Below are 17,294 nucleotides of genomic sequence, written 5' to 3'. Positions count from 1 at the left end.
GAAATGTCCATTTTCCTAACATATATGAGTACTGGCATTTTTGAGACAAGGAAATCTAAACACTAAATAGTATACCCAATCAAACATACTTAATGCAATTTACAGAAAACTAGAATTACTTCAGCAAACATAATCTGAGATAAATTGGAAGTAAATAACTATGTATGTATCAATTACTAAAATTAATTCATTTAAAATATAAATTGTTTTGTGTGCTGAATTATGAATTTGTATTGCAGTTCATGCAAATATCTTTAAGTTTTCACATTAAATATATTTTAAAAAACAAACAAACAAACAAACCAAAACTTGTGTCTATGGTATACTCACAATGGTTGGTTAAAAAGAAAATGTAAATTGTATTTACTACTAATAATGTTATTTGCATTTTGTTACATTATTTAAATTTTATAAGGAAAAATTCACTCACAATATAAATTTTATATTAGTTTTAAACTGATGCTATCTGGTATCTTAAGAGATATGTAAAATATGTTTTGCAATACAGGTGAACTATGAAATATTTGATAGCAGAAAGAGAAAGTGAAGCACTTTGCTTGGAATTCCTACCTAGGCCAATGTTAAATCACCACAAGTGGTTCTAAAGGACTGATCTTGTTGCTCTGATAGCAATAAAGTGAAAGGAACTTGAAACCCTAGTCTGTCCTTCCATCTTGTCATGGAACTGAATAAAATTCTTTGTTTTATGGATATTATCACAAAGCAAGTTTGTATATATTACAGACATTGGAAAATAACAGACATACCAAATCAAGTAACTTACTACAATATATCAATGTTTGAAATGAGAATATTTAACTTTTGTTTTACTTATTTTTTACCTCTGTTCTTTTGAGACTGAGTTTCACATTATAGTTCAGGCTACGCTTGACTTACTATATGGCTTAGACTAGTCATAGTTTGTCAAAATTTTCTTGCTTCAACCACCATTCCCAAGACATATATTAAGGTTATATACGGTTCTATCTTGTTTATTATATCATCTTTTCAATTTATACAAATGAAAGAAATGATCATGATATGTTAGTAATTTAACCCTTCAGGTACTATATAGTTCATGTGGTGAAAATGCAATTTATAGAAAAAAGTTAAAAGAGTGAATTTCATCCCATATTTATTTGTTTATAGATATGTTTTGAAGGGAGAGGTAAGTGCTCAACAAAAATGTATTGTATAAGTTAATAATTAGGACAGTAACAACTATATCACTAACTGCTAATAATAATTGTCTTTCAACTCCACATTGTAATTTTATATTATAAATATAATTGTAATTTTATATTATAAAGAGAAAAGTAATTTCGTTCAAACAAATATTTGGTATAAAAAGATTGGTATATGTAATGATGATCAATGAAACACTGCATCTCTATATATATTTGTATAAAGAAATTTTTAGTACCCTATAAAGTTGGCAAAGTGCCTGCTCATCTTTGTTTGCTTTATAATGTATTATGAATATGCCAGTAGGAACAGTGATCCACCACAAAGAACGTCACAGAGCTATAATCTCACGCTCAGAAGCCTTCAGCAGGAAGTTCAAGAGTTCAAAGCTAACCTGGTGTATACGGCATTACGAGTTTGTGTCAAAAGATTTTATTTCCTAGATCAAATAAGAAAGAAGGAGAAGGGGAAAGAGGGAGAAAAGGGGAAAATAATTTATTAATGTTAGTAAGTGATAAATAAATTTTTGAAGTGAATGTGAAATGCAAATGAAACCTGATCCTGCAACATCTTTGAATATCTCATCATTATCATAGAAAATATTTGAGACTAATTACATGCCAACAGCTTGACATTTGTGTACCATTTTCATATAGGAAATAGTTCAAATTTTACCTTACAGTTCAGTCTATGAATGTTTGGTGGTGGATTTCTTCTTAGGTATTGAAGTTGCTGAGTGTTAGGTATTAGTGGCTGAGTCCTATATGGAAAAGAAAAATGAAAAAAGGAAAGAAAACAATGTGAAAACCCTTAGGAAAAGAAAACTAAGCTATCACTCTACATGTAACCACATATTTACTACTAAAATGAAATTTATTATTTTACAAATGATAGATGAGTGGCTTTAGGTAATAAACATTTGGAAGTAATTTAAATATGTAGTTTGATTAATTTATTTCAGTATTGGAAAGTGTGTGTGTGTGTAAGGAATTGTTCAGCTGAGGTAGAGCTTAGCTTAATTCACTATTTACGGAGTAGTTTTTAAAAGGATACAATGGAAAGAAAAAGAGGTCCTATTGGAGATTGCTATCGTGGATGAAAAGGTTTAAACTTGTAGACTTTTATTTAGATTGTGTACAGAACCTCAGCTGTTTTCTTGGTTACCTGTTCAGATTTATTTCCTTAGTTTCATTCCCCTATTCAGTGTTACCTTATCTGATCTAGACTGGTAAGTGTTGTGTAGCAAATGGGGACAGTATATGTCAGTGTACCTCATATAGAGTCAATTTAATGATATCATTCTCATGACAGACTTTAGAATAGTGTTTAGAATATATATCACGTGGATCACAGTTTTAGAGGAATTTTAATCCAGCAACATGACAGTTCCAGCAAGGGATCATATACGTATTCTAGGTCTCTGTGATCCAGCTGGAGAACAGACACACCACGCACCGTTAATCAATCCCTGCAGCTGGAATACAGACCCACCCTTGGTACACAGCTTTCATCCCAAACAAAGAGGGCAAAGAGGGCTTGTGGAAAGGAGCAGCCATGTTTGGAAGTGGTGTCTAATTGATAGCCAGACAAAGGGACAAATCAGAGAAAAACTTAACAAAATAAGTCAGAGATCGTATACACCCAATACTCACAAGGCAGTTTTAAAAGACAGACGCCAAAGACAACAAGGTAGGCATTGGTGAAGACAGGAGTTAGAGAATGAGAAGCCAGAAGATTAGAATATATTGTCAAAATAATTATCAAGCCACGCAGAGCAATTCAGTGAGAGGCTGAAGAAGCATGCCATGAGGGAATCAGTCAGCTTGAAGAGGAGTGAGCCAGAACCTCTGAGATGAACCAGCCAGCCAGAGGTCAGAAAGAACTAGAAAGGGTGAGCATATTCGCCAGTCAGCTTCTGAGACGATGACTTTATCTGGCGAAGTTACATTTACACATAATTTGTTTTAAAATTTAAATTATCTTTCACTCTGAAGCCACTGGAATATTAAATTCTGGAATAAAATTCCAGAACCAGACTTGAAACGACTGCCAGTTTTCAACCTCAGCAGACATGGGACCATCCAGATGAACAGGTCAAGGAAACAAATAAGCTACCTGAAGACCTTTACCACCTCCGTGTTATCACAAAAGCCTATTGCCCCCGTTCTATCCCTAGCTCTGCAACAGAACCCCTGCGACAGCATTCCTTCCCTTATGCACACATTGACTACATATCCCATAATTCTTCCTGTACTAAACTCCCTATCTCCACTCTTTGCTTTATCCCAGGCACAAATTTCATCAGGTCCTCCCCTGCTAAACCAGTTTTCCACCTTAATTCAGATTATCATTTCTTGGGTGACCAACAACCAGAGACTAGGTGGATCAAAGGCCTAGGGTAAACCCCAATACTATTGTTCTTAATAAAATAAAATAAAATAAAATAAAATTAGTAATAGGAATGATTCCTTATGATATTCAGCTATATTCATACATCCGTGCATGATTCAGCCATCATCAGAGGTGCTTCCTACGACAGCAAATGGGAACAAATACAGAGACCCAAAGTCAGAAATTAGGCAGATATAAAGAGAGGTCTTGAATGCTTGGACTAAATAGCACACCTTCATCACATCCCTGCCCTCAGAGATTTGTGTATCCTGACAAATAGGAGTCAGAAAGAGCATAAGACGTGGAGAGGATTGGCGGCACCATGAGAAAAAGTCTCTCTAAACCAACGGAATTCATGAATTCAGAGACACAGAAGCAAGCATAGGGCGTGCATGGATCTGTACGAGGTCCTGTGCATATGGATTGTGGCTGCCAGTTTAGTTTATTTACGGGATTCCTCGGTGAGTGCCTGAGTGGGATTCTAATTTTTTGTTTTTTTTTCCATTCTCTTCATTCTTATGGTTTTCCTTGTTCAGCTTCTATGCTGTGGTTTTGTTTTATATTCTTTTACGTTATTTGGTTCTCTTTTGTCGTTATTTCTTAGAAGCCTGCTCTTTTCCTAATGAGACTCAGAAAGGGAGTGGATCCTGAAGGGAGGGTATGTGGGAAGGAACAGGGAGGAGTAGAAGGAGGGAAACTGCAATTAGGTTATATTGTATGAGAAGAGAACCTAGTTTCAATAAAAGGGGAAAGATTTGAGAAACTGTGTAATATAAATAAAACATTTTTATAACTATAGTGCATTGTAAATCGATACATATATCAGCCTGAGAATAGATGATTTAAAAATGAAGAAAACCTATTCAATATTTCATAATGTATACAACATAATTTCAGATAGACTACATTACGAGTGCTGAAAAACCAATATTGAGAGATCACTGAGACGTGCGACCTCAGAGGATAATGAATATTTTAGAGATTTGAAGGGCACCAGAATTATAAGTATACCTTGACCTTCTTAGGAAAAAAAAATCAGTTTAACCTGTTCCTAGTTGTCCATGCAATACCGTTTGTGATCTCTATTTTCCAAAATTATAACTATTTCTGTGTAGTCCTCAGAAATACCTCAAATAGTTTCATAATATGCTAACATGAATAGTTTCATTCACTAATCCTTCAGTGTCTACATGGTGTAAACATCTTTTGTTTTGTAGATTAGACAGTATGAGGAAACAAACCAAAGTGCCTGCCATCATGATATTTAAACTTGGTGAGTTGAGTGGCGGGTGAAAGAAACAAAAGCCAGACCAGCCACTTACACAAATACATATTGCATATACTGTAAGCTCTAAAAAAATGTAATGATACTTCAAGGGGTCATGAAACAGGGGATTTCATTTAATAAAAATGTCAAAACAGGTAACATCTTAGGTCCGTCAAGGGGAACATAGGGAAATTGCCAAACCATTAAGTGCTAAATAAGGATTCACAGCCATGTTTGAGTTCTTTCAGTCTGGGAAATGAAATACAGTAGTCACTTAGCTAAGAATAGTAGAAAATGTCATTTAATGCTCTATAAGGAGTGCATAGAGAAAGAAACTTTTGATGGTTGTCTGTCTACATATCACCACTATAAACAGAGAAAAGCAAAATATCTCGGTCTTCAAGAACACCCTCCCTGAAGTGTCATGGTCCCTATGGCCATCATACAGAATTATAATGTCATTTTACCAATAATAAGTATTAAAAATTGTGTGACTACTTACACTCTAGCAAATATGATAGAACAAAGTATTGGTCTCTCTGTCAATTAAATCTAAGAGTTAACAGTTCGTAGTGTACGGTACACAAACAACAAGAACACTTGGACAACTGATGTAGCGCAAGAAGCAGCAAAAGGCCTAAGCAATACCATCAAGAAATAGATTAGTCTCAATATTGTATGGAATAGACACCTGTGCACTCAGGGGAATGTATTCCTGAATGGCACATATCTTCTGCCGAGCTTACCATAAGCCCATTGGAAACAAGGCAAACAGCAGGTGCCTTTCCTTCCGTGCTCCATGCACATGTGCACGCATACAGGATATCCTATCCTCAATAGAATGTACAGCTTAGCTACGTGGAACTGATATTTGGCAAAAAAAAAAGGTAATAATCAGCAAATATCCTTTATTTAGAAAATGATTAGCCTGAAGCTACTACCAAGAAGCAAGTCTTTTTGCCTTATTAACATATTTATTTGAATGTAATAAATAACCCTGTTATAACAAACCAAAGAAAGGATTTGTAATATTGTTTTTCTCTTATGAAGAACATATCTAACTTTTATTTTAGATTTCATTTTAATTTTAGAGTTCTCTATGTTTATGGTAATGAGAGTCCAATGTCTTAGCTTTTATATGCTAGGAAAGTAAGTTATGTAATATGTAGTTGAAATGTCATCTCATTTTATCTTAAGTCTTATTATCTTGTTATCACATCAACAATTTTTGGATATCTAATGTCTTAAAATGCAACAGTTACTTTAAAGAAAATGTCAATTGTGTTTATATTTACTGTGTCATTTACTGAATAACAATGTAAATTCTTAGTACAAAAAGAATTTACACACACACACATATAGATATATATGTATTTATATATTTATATATAGCATTTTATAAGAACATATTTCTAATTATTATATAGGTCACCATCTCAAAGCTATTCAAGTAATGCTAAATTCCACTTAATTTCAATTCACTCTTTAATTTACAATCTTACTATGAATTCATATAACCAAAGGATCCATGAGTTTTCCAGAAAAACATCAGTAAATGTATAAGAACACAATATTGTTTAAAAATGCTTTGCTGTTATTTCTAATAGTGTTTACAAGAACCAGGTCAATTCAATGAGAACTCTAAGCTTGACTCTCAGTAAGAATGCCAATAAGTAAACAAATAGATCCACTTATTTTAGAGATTTTTGTTGAAGGCAGTTCTTTCTCCTACGGAAACTCAGATCCAAAGGCTATTCTTTCACTAACTCTTCCCTTTTTAATATTTTAGCTATTTTGATCCAAAAACCTTTTAAAAATGCCACTAAATCCCTTTCAAGAGATATGATTTTTGCCTGCCATATTTTTATGAAGAGTTGCAAGTACCTTTAATCCCATTGTGTAAGGAGCAGAAGCAGGCAGATTTCTCGATTCAAGGCCAGCCTGGTCTACAAAGGAAGTTCAAAGAAAAACAGGTCCACCCAGAGAAACCTTGCCTCGAAAAGCAACCAAGAACAAGCCAACAACAACACAAAGTTACTGACTTTTCTGGGCCTTTAAATCCAAGGAATAAGATACATGTTTCAGAAACATTTCTGTCCATTTCCGAGTGCTTATTTTTACATTTTTCTTTCAGATGTTTGTAACTATTAAGCTTTATGTGCTTGACTTCTCTGATAATTTCATATATACTTACATATATTTATATTTAAAAACAAGAAAATTAACTTTTAGAAACATAAGACAAGGATTTTGCTTTTCGGATCATTTGACCATTGACTTCATATGGAGAAGTGAGTTTTTGCACTCTGAAAGACTTGTTCCTGCTTGAGATTGACTCAATCCATTTCCATGGTTTAGACATTCAAGTCCAACATAATGCAGTTTTAGTGAGACTGGCTCTGAGCTGATACACAAATGAGAAGAGGCTGTTTTAAACCCAAAAGGTAATGAATGTGGCTCACCGTTACATAGACTAAATAGTGAAGCAGAATCTGTCAGGTGTCCACCTTCTATTACATAAGTCAATTACATAAGTCAATTACATAAGTCAATTGTGTGCCCTTGAAGGTAGTGTAGACTTAGGCATAGGCAGTCACTCTGTGATTGGATTGTGCTAGATCAGGCCCTTTCATAGTACATTCATGCTCCTGGCTTTGCAGAAGTCAGGTGCCATAGTCCTGCCTTATCAAAAGAATAGGGTAATTTAAGGCATGCATGGTTAAACAGTTTTGTTATGCAAACACAAAACCTGGTTCTCTGATGAGCTAACAATAGGGAAACAAAATGTAAAAAATTAAACTGTAGACAAAAGCCCCTTCCGCTCCACTCGAGCCCAGGGCTTCCTGGCAAGTGGAGTTGCCTGACACCCGCAAGGGCCCACACAGGATTCTCCACGGGACCCTAAGACCTCTGGTGAGTGGAACACAGCGCCGGCCCCAATCCAATCCCGCAGAACCTGAGACTGCGGTACATAGGGAAGCAGACTGCCCAGGCCTGACCCGGGACAAAAGCCCCTTCCGCTCCACTCGAGCCCAGGGCTTCCTGGCCAGCGGAGTTGCCTGACACCCGCAAGGGCCCACACAGGATTCCCCACGGGATCCTAAGACCTCTGGTGAGTGGAACACAACTTCTGCCAGGAGTCCAGTTCGAACACCAGAAATCTGGGTACCTTCCCTGCAAGAAGAGAGCTTTCCTGCAGAGAATACTCTACCCACTGAAACCAAGGAGAGTGCTACCCTCCCAGGTCTGCTTATAGAGGCTAACAGAGTCACCTGAAGTACAAGCTCTTAACAGAGACAACTATAACAGCTAGCTTCAGAGATTACCAGATGGCGAAAGGCAAACGTAAGAATCCTACTAACAGAAATCAAGACCACTCACCATCATCAGAACTCAGCACTCCCACCCCACCTAGTCCTGGGCACCCCAACACAATCGAAAATCTAGACCCAGACTTAAAAGCATTTTTCATGATGATGATAGAGGACATCAAGAAGGACTTTCATAAGTCACTTAAAGAATTACAGGAGAGCACTGCTAAAGAGTTACAGGCCCTTAAAGAAAAGCAGGAAAACACAGCCAAACAGGTAGAAGTCCTTAAAGAAAAACAGGAAAACACATCCAAACAAGTAATGGAAATGAACAAAACCATACTAGAACTAAAAAGGGAAGTAGACACAGTAAAGAAAACCCAAAGCGAGGCAACGCTGGAGATAGAAACCCTAGGAAAGAGATCTGGAACCATAGATGCGAGCATCAGCAACAGAATACAAGAAATGGAAGAGAGAATCTCAGGTGCAGAAGATTCCATAGAGAACATCGACACAACAGTCAAAGAAAATACAAAATGCAAAAGGATCCTAACTCAGAACATTCAGGAAATCCAGGACACAATGAGAAGACCAAACCTACGGATAATAGGAATTGATGAGAATGAAGATTTTCAACTTAAAGGGCCAGCTAATATCTTCAACAAAATAATTGAAGAAAACTTCCCAAACATAAAGAAAGAGATGCCCATGATCATACAAGAAGCCTAGAGAACTCCAAATAGACTGGACCAGAAAAGAAATTCCTCCCGACACATAATAATCAGAACAACAAATGCACTAAATAAAGATAGAATATTAAAAGCAGTAAGGGAGAAAGGTCAAGTAACATATAAAGGAAGGCCTATCAGAATTACACCAGACCTTTCACCAGAGACTATGAAAGCCAGAAGAGCCTGGACAGATGTTATACAGACACTAAGAGAACACAAATGCCAGCCCAGGCTACTATACCCGGCCAAACTCTCAATTACCATAGATGGAGAAACCAAAGTATTCCACAACAAAACCAAATTCAGACAATATCTTTCCACCAATCCAGCCCTTCAAAGGATAATAACAGAAAAGAAGCAATACAAGGACAGAAATCACGCCCTAGAACAAACAAGAAAGTAATCCCTCAACAAACCAAAAAGAAGACAGCCACAAGAACAGAATGCCAACTCTAACAACAAAAATAAAAGGAAGCAACAATTACTTTTCCTTAATATCTCTTAATATTAATGGACTCAATTCCCCAATAAAAAGACATAGACTAACAGACTGGCTACACAAACAGGACCCAACATTTTGCTGCTTACAGGAAACCCATCTCAGGGAAAAAGACAGACACTACCTCAGTGTGAAAGGCTGGAAAACAATTTTCCAAGCAAATGGTCTGAAGAAACAAGCTGGAGTAGCCATTCTAATATCGGATAAAATCGACTTCCAACCCAAAGTTATCAAAAAGGACAAGGAGGGACACTTCATACTCATCAAAGGTAAAATCCTCCAATTGAACTCTCAATTCTGAATATCTACGCTCCAAATGCAAGGGCAGCCACATTCATTAAAGACATTTTAGTAAAGCTGAAAGCACACATTGCACCTCACACAATAATAGTGGGAGACTTCAACACACCACTTTCATCAAGGGACAGATCGTGGAAACAGAAACTAAACAGGGACACAGTGAAACTAACAGAAGTTATGAAACAAATGGACCTAACAAATATCTACAGAACATTTTATCCTAAATCAAAAGGATATACCTTCTTCTCAGCACCTCACGGGACCTTCTCCAAAATTGACCATATAATTGGTCACAAAACAGGCCTCAACAGATACAAAAATATTGAAATTGTCCCATGTATCCTATCAGACCACCATGGCCTAAGACTGATCTTCAATAACAACATAAATAATGGAAAGCCAACATTCACATGGACACTGAACAACACTCTTCTCAATGATAACTTGGTCAAGGAAGGAATAAAGAAAGAAATTAAAGACTTTTTAGAGTTTAATGAAAATGAAGCCACAACGTACCCAAACCTTTGGGACACAATGAAAGCATTTCTAAGAGGGAAACTCATAGCTCTGAGTGCCTCCAAGAAGAAATGGGAGAGAGCACATACTAGCAGCTTGACAACACATCTAAAAGCTCTAGAAAAAAAGGAAGCAAATTCACCCAAGAGGAGTAGACAGCAGGAAATAATCAAACTCAGGGGTGAAATCAACCAAGTGGAAACAAGAAGAACTATTCAAAGAATTAAGCAAACGAGGAGTTGGTTCTTTGAGAAAATCAACAAGATAGATAAACCCTTAGCTAGACTTACTAAAGGGCACAAGGACAAAATCCTAATTAACAAAATCAGAAATGAAAAGGGAGACATAACAACAGATCCTGAAGAAATCCAAAACACCATCAGATCCTTCTACAAAAGGTTATACTCAACAAAACTGGAAAACCTGGACAAAATGGACAAATTTCTGGACAGATACCAGGTACCAAAGTTGAGTCAGGATCAACTTGACCATCTAAACAGTCCCATATCACCTAAAGAAATAGAAGCAGTTATTAATAGTCTCCCAGCCAAAAAAAAGCCCAGGACCAGACAGGTTTAGTGCAGAGTTCTATCAGACCTTCAAAGAAGATGTAATTCCAGTTCTGCACAAACTATTTCACAACATAGAAGTAGAAGGTACTCTACCCAACTCATTTTATGAAGCCACTATTACTCTGATACCTAAACCACAGAAAGATTCAACGAAGATAGAGAACTTCAGACCAATTTCTCTTATGAATATCGATGCAAAAATCCTCAATAAAATTCTTGCTAACCGAATCCAAGAACATATTAAAGCAATCATCCATCCTGACCAAGTAGGTTTTATTCCAGGAATGCAGGGATGGTTTAATATACAAAAATCCATCAATGTAATCCATTATATAAACAAACTCAAAGACAAAAACAACATGATCATCTCGTTAGATGCAGAAAAAGCATTTGACAAGATCCAACACCCATTCATGATAAAAGTTTTGGAAAGATCAGGAATTCAAGGCCCATACCTAAACATGATAAAAGCAATCTACAGCAAACCAGTAGCCAACATCAAAGTAAATGGAGAGAAGCTGGAAGCAATCCCACTAAAATCAGGGACTAGACAAGGCTGCCCACTTTCTCCCTACCTTTTCAACATAGTACTTGAAGTATTAGCCAGAGCAATTCGACAACAAAAGGAGATCAAGGGGATACAAATTGGAAAAGAGGAAGTCAAAATATCACTTTTTGCAGATGATATGATAGTATATATAAGTGACCCTAAAAATTCTACCAGAGAACTCCTAAACCTGATAAGCAGCTTCGGTGAAGTAGCTGGATATAAAATAAACTCAAACAAGTCAATGGCCTTTCTCTATACAAAGAATAAACAGGCTGAGAAAGAAATTAGGGAAACAACACCCTTCTCAATAGTCACAAATAGTATAAAATATCTTGGCGTAACGCTAACTAAGGAGGTGAAAGATCTGTATGATATAAACTTCAAATCTCTGAGGAAAGAAATTAAAGAAGATCTCAGAAGATGGAAAGATCTCCCATGCTCATGGATTGGCAGGATCAACATTGTAAAAATGGCTATCTTGCCAAAAGCAATCTACAGATTCAATGCAATCCCCATCAAAATTCCAACTCAATTCTTCAACGAATTAGAAGGAGCAATTTGCAAATTCATCTGGAATAACAAAAAACCTAGGATAGCAAAAAGTCTTCTCAAGGATAAAAGAACCTCTGGTGGAATCACCATGCCTGACCTAAAGCTTTACTACAGAGCAATTGTGATAAAAACTGCATGGTACTGGTATAGAAACAGACAAGTAGACCAATGGAATAGAATTGAAGACCCAGAAATGAACCCACACACCTATGGTCACTTGATCTTCGACAGGGGAGCTACAACCATCCAGTGGAAGAAAGACAGCATTTTCAACAATTGGTGCTGGCACAACTGGTTGTTATCATGTAGAAGAATGCGAATCGATCCATACTTATCTCCTTCTACTAAGGTCAAATCTAAGTGGATCAAGGAACTTCACATAAAACCAGAGACACTGAAACTTAGAGAGGAGCAAGTGGGGAAAAGCCTTGAAGATATGGGCACAGGGGAAAAATTCCTGAACAGAACAGCAATGGCTTGTGCTGTAAGATCGAGAATTGACAAATGGGACCTAATGAAACTCCAAAGTTTCTGCAAGGCAAAAGACACCGTCAATAAGACAAAAAGACCACCAACAGATTGGGAAAGGATCTTTACCTATCCTAAATCAGATAGGGGGCTAATATCCAACATATATAAAGAACTCAAGAAGGTGGACTTCAGAAAATCGAACAACCCCATTAAAAAATGGGGCTCAGAACTGAACAAAGAATTCTCACCTGAGGAATACCGAATGGCAGAGAAGCACCTGAAAAAATGTTCAACATCCTTAATCATCAGGGAAATGCAAATCAAAACAACCCTGAGATTCCACCTCACACCACTCAGAATGGCTAAGATCAAAAATTCAGGTGACAGCAGATGCTGGCGTGGATGTGAAGAAAGAGAAACACTCCTCCATTGTTGGTGGGATTGCAGGCTTGTACAACCACTCTGGAAATCAGTCTGGCGGTTCCTCAGAAAATTGGACATAGTACTACCGGAGGATCCAGCAATACCTCTCCTCGGCATTTATACAGAAGATGCCCCAACTGGTAAGAAGGACACATGCTCCACTATGTTCATAGCAGCCTTATTTATAATAGCCAGAAGCTGGAAAGAACCCAGATGCCCCTCAACAGAGGAATGGATACAGAAAATGTGGTACATCTACACAATGGAGTACTACTCAGCTATTAAAAAGAATGAATTTATGAAATTCCTAGCCAAATGGATGGACCTGGAGGGCATCATCCTGAGTGAGGTAACACATTCACAAAGGAACTCACACAATATGTACTCACTGATAAGTGGATATTAGCCCCAAACCTAGGATTCCCAAGATATAAGGTACAATTTGCTAAACACATGAAACTCAAGAAGAATGAAGACTGAAGTGTGGACACTATGCCCCTCCTTAGAATTGGGAACAAAACACCCATGGAAGGAGTTACAGAGACAAAGTTTGGAGCTGAGATGAAAGGATGGACCATGTAGAGACTGCCATATCCAGGGATCCACCCCATAATCAGCATCCAAACGCTGACACCATTGCATACCCTAGCAAGATTTTATTGAAAGGACCCAGATGTAGCTATCTCTTCTGAGACTATGCCGGGGCCTAGCAAACACAGAAGTGGATGCTCACACTCAGCTAATGGATGGATCACAGGGCTCCCAATGGAGGAGCTAGAGAAAGAACCCAAGGAGCTAAAGGGATCTGCAACCCTATAGGTGGAACAACATTATGAACTAACCAGTACCCCAGAGCTCTTGACTCTAGCTGCATATGTATCAAAAGATGGCCTAATCGGCCATCACTGGAAAGAGAGGCCCATTGGACACGTAAACTTTGTATGCCCCAGTACAGGGGAACGCCAGGGCCAAAAAGGGGGAGTGGGTGTGTAGGGGAGTGGGGGTGGGTGGGTATGGGGGACTTTTGGTATAGCATTGGAAATGTAAATGAGCTAAATACCTAATAAAAAATGGAAAAAAAAATTAAACTGTAGAGAACTAACCTTCCCCAATGGAGAAGGTTGAAATATACAAGCCTATAAACTATAAGCTAATATATCAATGATAATTTAATGAAGTAATATTAAGATTATTTGCTCTAAAGATATATATAATATATCTAATATATTCATTTCAAAGTGCCTTTGGAGTCAGTGTATTCTTGACTCACCTACAGTTATGAAAGGATGTAAAAACATTATTTTGGTAATCATCTAGGTTCCCACTTCTGTATTCAGAAGTAGGAAATTTTTAAAAAGTTAAAAATTATGATAACTTCTCTGATCATTTCATATATACTTACATATATTTATATTTAAAAACAAGAAAATTAATTTTTAGAAACATAAGACAAGAATTTTGCTTTTCTGATCATTTGTCCATAACTGGAAAAGAATGATCATTATTTGTTAATTACTTGTCACTTGTCATGTAGTAATTAACTATGTAACATTCCATAATTTGTGATCACTAAATAGAAACATCCATACTTGCAGTCATTTTCAATATGGTATTATTTCCATTGTGGCAATAGCACAAACTCTCTTGATTGAGTCTCATTGGAAAGTTACCAGCTACCCCACTCCACCTCACGTTATAATGAAGAATGCAATGAATAAATAATCATTGGTCCTTGATTTAAGGTGATGATCTCTCATTATTGTAAGGGTCATTTGTAAGGTAACATTGCTATTACTCTCTGAAAACATTGTTGCTACATTGTGATAAAGGAGAAACCATAAATTGGGACAGAATTGTAATGGTCATTATCTTCATTAGCTAATGAGATTGCTAATTATGTTTTTAAATGACAGTGATTTAGTAGCCCTGGCATAAAAGGCTCACAGAGCAATAACCAGGAGAATGCTCATCCATATATGTTCACAATGGTGGAAGAGAGGTGGGAGGCTGCATACTGTAATTATTTTATGTATAAATTTGTTCCTTAGTTGTATACTTAGTTCAAATTTTATGTTGTTTATCCACATACAATATAAATGCATAAAACCTAAAGCATTGACAGTGCTGCATATGAAATTTCTTTCATGAGGAACTTCTAGGGTACAGTTCTTCAATCCTGGAGATACATGTTTCTGCCAGGAGATGATGATGATGATAAGCTGTTTTAACAATGGAAGTACATCTTGACTCTGTCAGCAGTGTTGAGGGCAAAATAAAGATGGAGGAAAAAAAGATACTGGTTTTAATTTCTCCATTTTACAACTTGTGCTTATAAGAAAAATATTACAGAGAATATCATTAACATATGCAATTGGAAGTGTTATGAAAAATAATGAATTTAAAATACTAGCTGTACAGGGTATATTAGCCAATTAATGCTAAACATAACTTTCAAATTTTAGAAATTTATCAGTAAGGAAAATAGTGCAAGATAAAAAGAAAAATAAAATAAAGAATAATAGAACTCAAGTTCTATGCCTGCTTAGGCATATTCAAATTCTGAAAGGGTAACTGGGAAATGGATGTATAGCTCCTATGCTCTGCCAGCATTCCCGATGACCATTTCTAGAAAAAGCAAATGACTGTATGATGTGCAGAGAGGAAAACTATGAATTGATTTATCTGGTGGTGCAGTAAGCATTATTATCTTGATAATGTCTCACCCTACCAAAAGGAAAAGTACACAAATACATAATAAATAACATGAATATTTTCATAAAAAGATGATGAAATGTAAAAATATTGCTTGTATAATGGTACATATGTCATATAATAGGTTCACCATTTTAGATAGACTAAATAATTTGTCATAGAAAACAAAATTGAATATATATATATATATATATATATATATATATATATACTTGAAGCATGTTCGATTTTCAAGTTGTACAGAACTTTTAATCCAGCAACATGACTTCTTTGGCAAAGGATCACATTCAAGGTTATTATCGGGCTGAAATGCAGACACACACATTTGATCATCTCGGCTTGAATGCATACCTTTAATCCCAAACAGTGACATCTATTGGAGGGGCAAAGTGACAAATCAGAGAAAGATTTGGCAGAATAAGTCAGAGATAGGATACATTCAACTGTCATGAGAACAGACCGGAAAGAGAAGCAATTTAAAGAAGAGTGAGGGAACTCAAGGGAATTCAGTTGAGTTCAGTTGAGCTCAGATCTGTTCAGTTCCAAAATAGTTTGTAGAATGTCACTCACTTCTCAGTGAAAAAAAAAAAAATGAAGTAATTAAAATAATGAATTTTCACTTGGACACATTTTAAGCCATTACAGGAGAACTGTGTTGGTGATAGTCACATAGGTCACTTTCAGTCTAATTTTCTGTTCCACTTTAAGTCTCATACAAAGCCTGGAATGAAATTATGAGCTTATTTCATTAGATTTCTTTATTTACTTTTTCACAATCATTACATTTTCCACTGGCCATTCAATGGAAACTATGTTGCCAGAAAAATAAAGTAACTTCAAATGGAAAATATGATTGTCTATTTACATAAAAAATGAAATGTATTATGCTCATAATCATGTAACATATTTGTATAAAAGTATTCTCAAATCAGTGACATTTATATGTTGCTGTATGCTATTAGTGACTTCACCTTACCTTTTCAGGCTATTAGAGGAAAATAAAATGCCAAAATCATGTACTGCAAAAAAGGCAATGTCTTCAACAAATGTTGCTGGGAAACACAACATCCATATGGAATTATATCTGCATCTAACACCCTGACAAGGATTAATGTCACATATATCAAAGAACCCACTGTATAATCTTAAATGCTGAAACCATTAGAAAAATGCAAAATTCTACAAGCTATTGATACAGAAAAAGCCTTTTTATTTCTCTAAAAATTAAGGCCAAGATTGACAGTAGAGACTTTATTGAGTAGCTTCTACCCAGCAGAAAAGAGTCAATTGACTGAAGATGAAGTCCAGAATAGGAGAGGTTCATACACATTGGATAGAAGATTAAGATTCAGTTTACATAAAATAAATACGATAAAATGTGTTTAAGATACTAAAAAATGGGGATGCAAATTACAATAACTTAAAATATCATAGCCTGCCATTCTAGTAAAGGCTAGCACAACCGACAACATATGCTACAGAAGATGTGTGAGAGAAAAAAGAAAACTTATTTACTGTTAGTGGGAGTGTAAACTAGTGTGGCCACTTGGGAAATCTATGTAGATAACTCTCAAAAAGCTAAAACTACATCTGTCATATGACCCAGCTGCACCACTGTTCCACATGTGCTTAAAGTCCACATCACACTGCACAGATATGTACACAGCTCTGTACATTACCACTCTAATAACACTAGCTATGACATGGAAACAACCTAAATAACTTTCAACAAATGAATGTATAATGAAAATGATACATATGCATTGTAGAACATTATTTGGATCCATAGAAAATGAAATTTGCAGGTTAATAAA

The 17,294-nt window shown here is 36.1% G+C and overlaps 1 protein-coding gene across 4 annotated transcripts in view; it reads right to left on the bottom strand.

Annotated features, from left to right (window-relative positions):
- The window catches only part of Cdh18 (cadherin 18), a 928,594-nt gene that overhangs the window by 657,919 nt on the left and 253,381 nt on the right, over nucleotides 1-17,294 (bottom strand). For 2 of the 4 annotated variants that reach the window (XM_006520095.4, XM_011245360.3), the window contains one exon: nucleotides 1,861-1,945. The exons of 1 other annotated variant lie outside the window; for it this stretch is intronic. The gene's annotated coding sequence lies outside the window, so the exon portion shown is untranslated. The remainder of the gene's footprint in view (nucleotides 1-1,860; nucleotides 1,946-17,294) is intronic. One more of the 4 variants, XM_006520094.4, reaches the window with a different exon arrangement.

This window comes from Mus musculus, chromosome 15 (assembly GCF_000001635.26).
Source record: "Mus musculus strain C57BL/6J chromosome 15, GRCm38.p6 C57BL/6J".
Taxonomy (NCBI): Eukaryota; Metazoa; Chordata; class Mammalia; order Rodentia; family Muridae; genus Mus; species Mus musculus.
The sequence above is the reverse complement of the archived record's forward strand: the minus strand, read 5'-3'. Positions and strand labels throughout refer to the sequence as shown.